This window comes from Penaeus chinensis, chromosome 10, assembly GCF_019202785.1.
Source record: "Penaeus chinensis breed Huanghai No. 1 chromosome 10, ASM1920278v2, whole genome shotgun sequence".
NCBI classification, from domain to species: Eukaryota; Metazoa; Arthropoda; class Malacostraca; order Decapoda; family Penaeidae; genus Penaeus; species Penaeus chinensis.
In genome coordinates this window covers 12,094,218-12,104,217 of record NC_061828.1, presented here as the reverse complement: position 1 = coordinate 12,104,217, position 10,000 = coordinate 12,094,218, and the positions used below count along the sequence as shown (strand labels likewise).

The window sequence follows — 10,000 nt, the reverse complement described above, 5'->3', positions numbered from 1 at the left end:
GGTCGGCGGCGTTGATTATGATAAGTTATGATGTTGATGAGGATGGTAAAAGCAATGATAATAGTAGTAATAAAGATAATGTTCACATTATTATCTATCATATTTCTTTAATTATTATCATCAAAATCATCATCATTATCACCAGTAACAGTCCTTCTCAGCATTATTATTATTATTACTACCACCACAATTGACGTCATTAGCAAACTATAATAATGCTTTGTTAAGATTAATATCGGGCAGCGAACATAAGTTTCAAATTTTGACGAGACGAGACCGAGAAATAATTGAGACCCGAACGTCGCAAGCGGACACTAGTCGCGCAAACTTATGAATTGATGATGATCGTGATGATGACGCTCGACAAACGGCCTATGATGGTGGAGGTGGTGCTTATAGGACTAGGTGGCGGGGGGTCTTAGTCATAGCGCTGATAGGAGGTCACCGATCATATGACTTGACGTGGTGTGGAGCTTTTAATGGTTAGTCATGGCGTTGTTGGCAATAATTTCATCAGTTTGATGCTATTTTTTTTTTTTTTTTTTTTTTTTTTTGTCTTCATTCTTGCTATCGTGTTTTTCTTCTTCGTGATCATTGGCCTTATCGTTATGATGTATTGTTTTTGTTGTTGTTGTAATGTTGTCAGATTACTAATGCCATCGTGCTAGTATTTCCGCTATCGCTACTGTATTATCCAACAGTAACGTTAAGTATCATCTTCACAGCAGCGACGCCCTCTAATCGTGAATAGCCTCCCCTTCCCAGCATCAATAACGAACACAGCACACGAGCTCAGTGCCTTACATAAGGGGTCACGTGTACGTTATCTCGTGTTGAGTGCTGCCTTCACCCCCCCACTCCCCCCCTCACTCCACCACTTCCCCCACTCCACCACTTCCCCCACTCCACCACTCCCCCCCCCCCCTCCCACACCTCCACTAGTGATAACGATAATAAACCTTGTGGCACTCCATGTCCGAGTGCCACATTGGTTCATGGGGTCGCTTGTTTTTGTTTTTTTTTTCAATTTTCAATTTCTTCTTCTTTTTCAAAACGTCAGTGTTTGGTATAATGATAATAGTGATGAGGATAATGATAATAGTTATGATGATAATTATATTGATAATAATTACGTTGATAATAATGATTATTATTGTGATTATAATTATTATTATTGTGATTATAATTATTATTATTGTGATAATAATAATGATAAACAATAATAATAATAATAATTAATAATGATAATAATAATAATTATGATAATGATAATAATAATGATAAACAATAATAATAATAATAATTAATAATGATAATAATAATAATTATGATAATGATAATAATAATAATAATAATAATAATAATAATAATAATAATGATAATAATGATTATTATTATTTTAGTATTACTATTATTATTGTTATTATTGTTAATGTTATTGTTATTATCATCATTATCATTATTATTATCATTATCATTATCATTATTACTATTACTATTACTATTACTATTACTACTACTACTACTACTACTACTACTACTACTACCACCATTACTATTACGATTACTATTAGTAATATTATCGTTTTTGTTATTGTTTTGTTGTTATTATTGTTGTCATTAACATCAACATCATCATATTATTACCATCATAATTTTTGTTGTTATTATTATTATTGTCAACATCATATTCATTATTATTGTCATTTGTTGTAGTTGTTTTATCAGTGAATCGTATCACTGTTGATTTCTTGCATCACCTTCGGTCGCTGTCCTAATTTGGTGTTTGTTTATGTTCTCCATTTTCCTTGTCGTTTTTTTTTTTTTTTATTTCTCGTTATTGGACGTTAGTAAAATAGGCTGTTGCTTTTGCCAGAGTGACGATATAGGCCTATTATAGTTTGATTTCTGTGTGTGCATATTCATATTCGGAAATTTTGGGGCATTTTTGTTTGCGAACTGATTGGGACATTTCTTCGCCGAGTGAAAATTATTTGTCTCGTCAAGGATAACGTTTACGCACTTTTGAAAGAAATGGCGTTCAAAGAGAAATTGGATACTAACAATTTCGGAACCTTTTTCTCTTTCTATCTCCCTCTTCATCTCCCTCTTCATCTCCCTCTTCATCTCCCTCTTCCTCTCCCCCTCCCCTTCCCCTTCCCCTTCCCCTTCCCCTTCCCCTTCCCCTCCTTCTCTTTCTCCCTCTCTCTCTCTCCACTCAGCTTGTTGCAAACCCTCGGTGATATCCAGTGTAATTTCCCTCGACTTTTGTAGCACCTTTGTGGATCCAGTGCATGTTTGCGCGTGGATAAGGGGAAGGGGGTTGATATATGGAGTTTTTATGAATGTGACATGAGGTGGAAAGGCATTTCGGGAAGGTTTTAAGGGCCCAGGGATAGGAATCTGATTTGTAGGATCAAAAGTTTGTTTAGAAGTTGACAAACGAGCGCCAAGATGATCGAGTTGTTTCGTGTAGTCCTTTATTTACCACCCGGGTTCACTGCACTAAAGTTTGTACTTTGTATTAAGGAGCCATAAATGAGTGAATAGATGGCCGAAGGAGGAGAAGACGGGAATAGAACGAGGAACATAGGAAGCGGGAACTCATTAAAAGAGGAAACAGGTGGTGGCGATGAGGCTTGGGTTGGCTGGTATCACGCTTATGGTTGCGGAGCTTTGTGGAAGACCAGTGTGGAACTGCAGTGCTGTGGCGATGAAATGAACTGGTAGTGGAAGTGGTGGAGGTGTGCGCGCGAGTGGAGGAAAGAGAGAGAGAGAGCGAGGGAGAGAGGGGGGCCAGCAGCTCGGCGAGACGAGGGACGGCGAGTCGTGGTGAGTCCCCTCACTCGTGGCTTGCTGTGCGTGAGGGACGGAGCCCAGTCGTGAGCCTCAGCATTCCCCTCACCGCCGCTCACGCAAGAGGGGATTATTCGTGCTCGCAGCGAGTCCCTTGCATTTCCCGAAGGACCTCTCCTTTCGGCGAAGGCGGATCCACTTGCAATCTGTGTCGTACGTTGTGCTGTGTGATTCCCGTTGGTGCGAGAGTATAAATACGGTGCCCGCGTGACACGCTAGGCCCCCTGAGCTGGTGGTAAAGTAACGGGGGATAAAAAAGCTGTGTGAGGACTTGTGCCAAGGTGTGCAACGAGGTGAGGAGAGGAGGGGCAGGGCAGAGGGGCGCTACGGCGGTCGGCCCAGTAGTGCCGCCTCTTAGTTATTCTGGAGGACACCTCGGGCCGCCGCGCTTGTAAGGCGATACGACCATACTTACCAGGGGATCTGGCTTTGTGGACTTACGTCTAGAGGAGGACGCATGCCGACGCCCTCCTCCGGGGACTCGAAAGTTTGCCTTCTTTGAAGGTAGGGGCGCTGGGCTATGTGAAGAACGCTAACATTTGTTTGTGACCCTGACGTGTGGGTATTGAAAAGAAGAAACTAATTTGATATGTGACGGACGAAGTTCTTGAATTTGAAAAAGGCGTGCTGACCTAGTGCCACAAGAAGAGTAGAGCGCCTGTTGCAGGTGCCAAGGTCCAGGCCGCCAGCACGTGTTCACGAAAATGCATCATGGCCGAGACCTATGACGGGAACGCAAATAGACGTGGTCCAAAGAGCCAGTTATAATCGCCGCCACCGCAGCCTCCCGAAGCGCCGTGTGACCCAGTGCCCGGGGACCTGTTGCGGCAGGCACTCCACCACCTCGTCGCCATATGGTTGGGTGGGTAGGCTCCTTGGTGCGGGGCAGCCTGCTTTCCGAGGTCCTGGTGGGTCCAGCGTTTCGGGGTCCGTGTGGCGCTTGTCCCCGTGGTGATCCTGGCGAAGTATCCGCTAGTGGAGCGTGGAGATCGTGGCAAGCAGTTCGCTAGTGTATCCTCGTGGAGAACAAGCTGATGTAGAGTTTGTGACTTGGTATTTGTTTCCAGTATTACCCGTATGTAATGCGTCGCCTTATCTCTGTTGGAAAATGTTTCCGTCCACAAAATATTCGAGAAGTGTTTTAGGAGTAGAGTTATTGAATTGTGTGTGTATGTTGTTGCGGGTATGTATGTATGGGTATGGGTATGTGTATATGCATTCGTGTGTTAGTGTAATTAAGTAGGAAAGTCATATGTGGATGCGTATTCAGGGTATGAAGAAATAACATTTAGTTGTAGGTGAAGTTCTATCTTTGAGTATCATTCTCTCTCCTTCCCTCCCTCCCTCCTCCCATCTTCCCTCCCTCTTTCCCTCCCTTCCTCTCTCTCTCTCCCGCCCCCCACCCCCACCCCCACCACCTACCCGTGCCTCTCTTCGTCGCTGAAAGCATTTAGCGTCTTCGTATATTGCCAGCATCGTGTTTGCAGCAAGCTGTTCCAAGGCTACAACCTGCGTGGTGTTTTTGCGGGCGTGCGCATAGTTTGCCAGGTAACTGTCACTCCTTTGCTGTTAGTGGACTTAATACATCTGCAAGTCGCGGGGGTCTTCACGACGTTGCCAATTCTCTGCATTTATTTTCAGGGTTCCACCTTGCTGTTATGAGGCGTCTCTGCCTATTAGTGGAGTGTCTGCGCCTCCGCCCTAGCTGTGGGTTAAGGTCCTGGGCCGATTGCGACTTGGTTGCGTGGCCCTCATGACGCCCCATAGGCCACGGCGCGAGTAGGTTAGCTAGGGTTGCCTCTACTCTTGCGTTTCATATTTGCGGTGTGAATGGCGTGTCTTCATGGGAGGAATGGACGTGTCGATATTAAGTTGTAGGCTGTCAACGACGCATATTTGTCATTTTGTTCGGCCGCCGTGTTGATGATATTAAATTTGTAACGGCCCACATACCCTGGTGCTGACGTCACAGTGCCGGTAGTATCGATGCGGGTAAAACCTTCGAAAGAGACCGTGGCCGGATTGGGGGGGGGGGGGGGGACTCCGAACACCTGTCTCGGCACTCGTCTGAGTAGGGTAGCAGGGGGGCTGCTGCGGGCCTGTGAGAGGGAGAGGGGGAAGGGGAGTGTCGTGTACACATTCGAGGTGGTGGTCAGCTGTGCAAAGGAGGGATGGGTATTAGGGAGGGGGGTGTCGTGTGTTGTGTCGGCGCCAGCTGGGTAGATGGTGGCGGAGTGCCAGGTAGAGTTGTGTGGGGGGGGGGGGGGGTCTGTGTTTGGGGGGAGGTGATATAAGATTATGTGTGAGGAAATGGAGGGGAAGAAAAGAGAAGGGAAAGAAGAAAGGAAAGTGGGGGATTTTGCAAAAAGAAGATACCAACGAGCAAACCGAAGAAAAGAAGCGCAGGGAGGAGTAAGGCAGGAAGACAAAGTGCAGGCGTCGTGGGGGTCGGAGGGGGCACAGATAAGGAGGCAGATGAGAGAGGAAATAGGAAGAGATAAGGATAGATAGGAAGGAAGAGACATATCGCAGGTAGATGCAGGACTCTGATATCCCCGCCTCCCGACGACGTTCCGGGCGCAGGCAGGCCGAACGAAGCGAGAAGAAGCGAGTCGTGAATTTATTAATGAAATAAAAAAGGCGAAAAGGCGGCTCCAGGGAGGATGGGCGTGACTCAAGGGACCAGCGCCGACGTTGCCCGTCTTGGAAGACGCCCGGCTTATGCATGGCGGGTTTCTGCTGAGTTATGAATGACTGGCACATCCCGTGGTACAGTGGAAAAAGAAGTGCATGACGCATGACAAGTACAACGCAGTAACGCTTGAGCAACGCATGTCAAGTTACAGTCAAGGATGGATGTCAAAGTTAGGATAACGAGCGAATGGCGCAACTTGAGCTATTTCTAAGGTTGTGCATTCGAAGTTTGTTGCTGAGTAACGGATGATCGGTGCCGTCTGAGTTGTCGCTTAGTGATGGATGGAAGGCGCATTCTACGTGGGTGACTCATTCAGAGTTGTTGCTGGATGATAGATTCGGAATTCATTATACATAAATGCTTTGTACTGAATGTGGATCCTGAGTTACTGCTGAGTAAACGAGTAACGCTTTCTGAGTAGCGTAGTGCAAGCTACAACCCAGGAAGCTGGTGTGACTCATCCCCAGCATGGCTATGAAACGGACGAGCAGTGCCTTACTTTATAACATATTCCACTACAGAAATGTTACCAGTTTTCTTCTCCTGACTTGCTCTGCGTGATGTCAGGTTCAAGTACAAGAGGACTGTATTTCCTATGTTTAGCCACGACTTATCATCTCCAACTATGTTTTCGTTCTTGAGACGAGATAACGGGGCCTATATCATGACGGGTACTCAAGTCGTGGCATGTGAGCATCAGAAAAAAGGGAGAAAGCGATAAAGAGGAAGAGGGGGAGGAGGAAAGAAAGAGAATAAAATAGAGCGGGAGAAAGAAGCGAGGCCTGAGACAGACAGATAGACTGAGAATCAGACAGACAGACAGAAAAATAAGAAAGAGACAGACAGACAGGAAAATAAGAAAGAGACAGACAGACCAATTGAGGCAAGAGACCTTCAAGATGTCTAGTAACCGTTTGGTGTGACCAACCACTATATATCCCAGTTTGCATTTGGCATCTCCTCCGCGCCGGCTCCACTCGAACCCCCCCAGGAACCTAATCGAAAGTGTGCCTAATACAGCCTCTTCTCCTTGGCTGAAAGGCAGGTAGCGATTCCTAGTTAGATTTCCTGGAGGCGGACGTTGCTGAGCTGTTGTGCTGATGGGGCATGCCGATTAAAATGTTTTAACCTCTTACCTGCCGAGTGGCGGGGTGAGTGGGGGGAGAGGAGGGGGGGGGGGCAGTCTTCCGTCTTTGTTTTTCTCTGGGAGAGATGGGTGTGAGCTTAATAACAATCTCTCTCTCTCTCTCTCTCTCTCTCTCTCTCTCTCTCTCTCTCTCTCTCTCTCTCTCTCTCTCTCTCTCTCTCTCTCTCTTCTCTCTCTTCTCTCTCTTCTCTCTCTCTCTCTCTCTCTCTCTCTCTTCTCTCTCTTCTCTCTTCTCTCTCTTCTCTCTCTCTCTTCTCTTCTCTTCTCTTCTCTTCTCTTCTCTTCTCTCTCTTCTCTCTCTCTTCTCTTCTCTTCTCTTCTCTTCTCTTCTCTCTCTTCTCTCTCTTCTCTTCTCTTCTCTCTCTCTCTCTCTCTCTCTTCTCTCTCTCTCTCTCTCTCTCTCTCTCTCTCTCTCTCTCTCTTCTCTCTCTCTCTCTCTCTCCTATCTCTCTTCTCTCTCTCTCTCTCTCTCTCTCTTTTCCTCTCTCTCTCTCTTCTCTCTCTTCTCTCTCCTTCTCTCTCACTCCTCTCCTCTCTCTCTCTTCTCTCTATCTCTCTCTCTCTCTCTTTTCTCTCTCTCTCTCTCTCTTCTCTTCTCTCTCTCTCTCTCTCCTCTCTCTCTCCCTCTCTCTCTCCTCTCTCTCTCTCCTCTCTCTCTCTCTCTCTCTCTTCTCCTCCTCATCTCTCTCTCTCCCTCTCTCTCTCTCTCTCCTCTCTCTCGCTCTCTCTCTTCCCCCCCCCTCCCCTTCTCTCTCTCCTCTCTAGCTATCTACTCTCGCTTCTGTGGTACGTCGTTCTCTGTCTAGAGCTATTAAGATCTCATTCAACATATAATCTCTTTTCGCCGCTCTGTTCACGACCCCCTTCCCTTCTGTCTCCTCATCTAGCTTCTTCTCTGCGGTCGATCTGGGGGGGGAAAAAGGGGGTAATGTGAGATAGGGCGTTTTCTGAAAAGAGTAAAAAGTTAAGGAGTAGAATTACAAACAAGATAATGCTGAAGGGGAGAAGAGGTAGAGCGGCTGCTGTGTGAAGAGTTTCTTGAGAGAGAACGAAGGCCAAGTTTGCAGTTAGACATTAACTTCACGAGTTTTTTCGAGGTCGAGTAAAAAAGATGAGAGAGAGAGAGAGAGAGAGAGAGTGAGAGTAAAAGAGTAAAGAGTGAGAGAGAGTTTTTGAGAGAGAAAAGAGAGAAGTTTGAGGAGAGAGAGAGAGAGAAGAGAGAGAGAGAGAGAGAGGAGAGAGAGAGAGAGAGGAGAGAGAGAGAGAGTTTGTGAGAGAGAAGAGAGTGTGAGAGAGAGAGAGAGAAGTTTGTGAGAGAGAGAGAGAAGGTTTGTGAGAGAGAGAGAGAGAGTTTTGTGAGAAGAGAGAGAGAGTTTGTGAGAGAGAGAAGAGAGAGAGATAGTAGAGAGAGAGAGAGAGAGAGAGAGAGAGAGAGTAGAGAGATAGAAGAGAGAGAGAGAAGAGAGTTTTTGAGAGAGAGAGAGAAGAAGCGAAGGGGAGAGAGGGGAGAGTGAAGGGTAGGGGGATGGAGGAGAGAAGGAAGGAAGGAAGAAGGAAGAAGGTAATGAGAGAGTAAGAGAAGAGAGAAGGGTGAGAGAGTAGAATTGGAGAGAAGGAAGAGAGAGGAAATTTGTGAGAGAGAGAGAATTTGGAGAGAGAGAGAGAATTGTGAGAAGAGGGAGAGGAGGAGAGAGAGAGAGAGAGAGAGAGAGGGGAGAGAGAGAAGAGAAGAGAGGGGAGAGAGGAGAGGAGAAAAGTTTGTGGAGAGAGGGGGGGGGGGGGGGGGGGGGGGGGGGGGGGGGGGGGGGAGAGCGATGAGCATCGAAGAGAGATGAGAGAGAGGAGAGAGAGAGAGAGAAAGAAAGAAAGGGGGTGTTGTGACGGTTTTTCTAGTAGCATTCCCATCTACTTTGTATCCGTCTTTCTTTCTTTTTATTTTTCATGCAGTGGCGAACGTGCAACCTGAGCCAGACCATCTGTGACCATCTGCTCCTACTTGTCTAACATCCCCGGCCTCTCCCTGAGACAACACCTGACTCCCTTTCCCCATCTGTATTCTACTTCTTCCTGTTTGCTCTTATCCCCTTCCTTCTTTGATTTTTTTTTTTTTTTTTTCGTATTACCTCGGCTGCCTTTAGCTCTGTATTTTTCCTTCATATTCCATTTTTTTTTTTTTTCTCGACTTTAATAATTTATTTTTTCTTTCGTTTTTACTCTTTTTCGCCAAGTAAAGAGGTGAGGTCTGTGTTTGGCATTCCTGTTATCTTTGCACTTGACCTTGAGTGCCTGACCTGTGTGGGGCCGCTTGGTCTCGTCTACTAATTTTGGAGCAGGCATTTTGATATTTCCATCCTTCAGGTCTTCTTGTTCTTCTTCTTCTTATGTTTTCCTTTTTTTACCCATTTTCCACGTATTCTCTTTTTATTCTCGTTTACTTTTATTCGTATTTTTGTGTCCACATTTTACGTCTTTCCCTCGCCGCTTCCCCCTCGACGCCGCCTCAGCGTTGGCCACTCGCCACGATTTATATCTTTCAGAAACAATTACACTTCCCCCCGCCCTTCTAACTATCCCCCCTCTTTCTCTCTCTCTCCCTCCTTTCTCTCTTTCTCTCTCTCTCTCTCTCTCTCTCTCTCTCTCTCTCTCTCTCTCTTCTCTCTCTCTCTCTCTCTCTCTCTCTCTCTCTCTCTCTCTCATTCTATCTCTCTCCCTTCCTCCCTCCCTCTCCCTCCTCCCTCCCTCCCTCCCTCCCTCCCTCCCTCCCTCCCTCCCTCCCTCCCTCCCTCTTTCCCTCTTTCCCCCCTCTCTCTCTCTCTCTTCCCCCCCCTCTCTCTCTCTCTCTCTCTCTCTCTCTCTCTCTCTCTCTCTCTCTCTCTCTCTCTCTCTCTCTCTCTCTCTCTCTCTCTCTCTCTCTCTCTTTCTCTTTTTCTTTCTCTCTCTCTCTCTTTCTCTCTTTCTCTCTCTTTCTCTCATATCTTTCTGGTTCCTTCCCCACTCTCTTTCGGTCTTTCTTCATTCCATCCGTCTTCCTCACCATCTCCTTATATCTTCTCTCTTCTTGCCTCACTCCTCTCCCCTCTCCTCTCTCTTCTCTCTCTTTTATTCCTCTTCGCATCTCTCCCAGCGATGAAGGTTCAACGAGAAGAGAAGACAGGAGAGAAAAAGCAGCTGGGGGATCTCTGATGACTGTATTACAGAGGATGCTGGTGGGGGATGCGATGCCGTCCCTATCAGTGTCAGTGGGAGAGAAGCTGGGAATGAGAGTGAGGGAAAGTAGAAATAGAAAGCGAGGGGGGACAGCA

At 46.4% G+C, this 10,000-nt stretch overlaps 1 protein-coding gene across 7 annotated transcripts in view; it reads left to right on the top strand.

Annotated features, from left to right (window-relative positions):
- Positions 1-10,000, top strand: part of LOC125029475 (oxysterol-binding protein-related protein 8-like) — a 226,794-nt gene that overhangs the window by 138,463 nt on the left and 78,331 nt on the right. The window contains exon 1 of one of the 7 annotated variants that reach the window (XM_047619365.1): positions 2,858-3,009. The exons of the other annotated variants lie outside the window; for them this stretch is intronic. The gene's annotated coding sequence lies outside the window, so the exon portion shown is untranslated. Of the gene's footprint in view, positions 1-2,857; positions 3,010-10,000 lie in introns of those variants that run through there. 7 annotated transcript variants of the gene reach the window in all.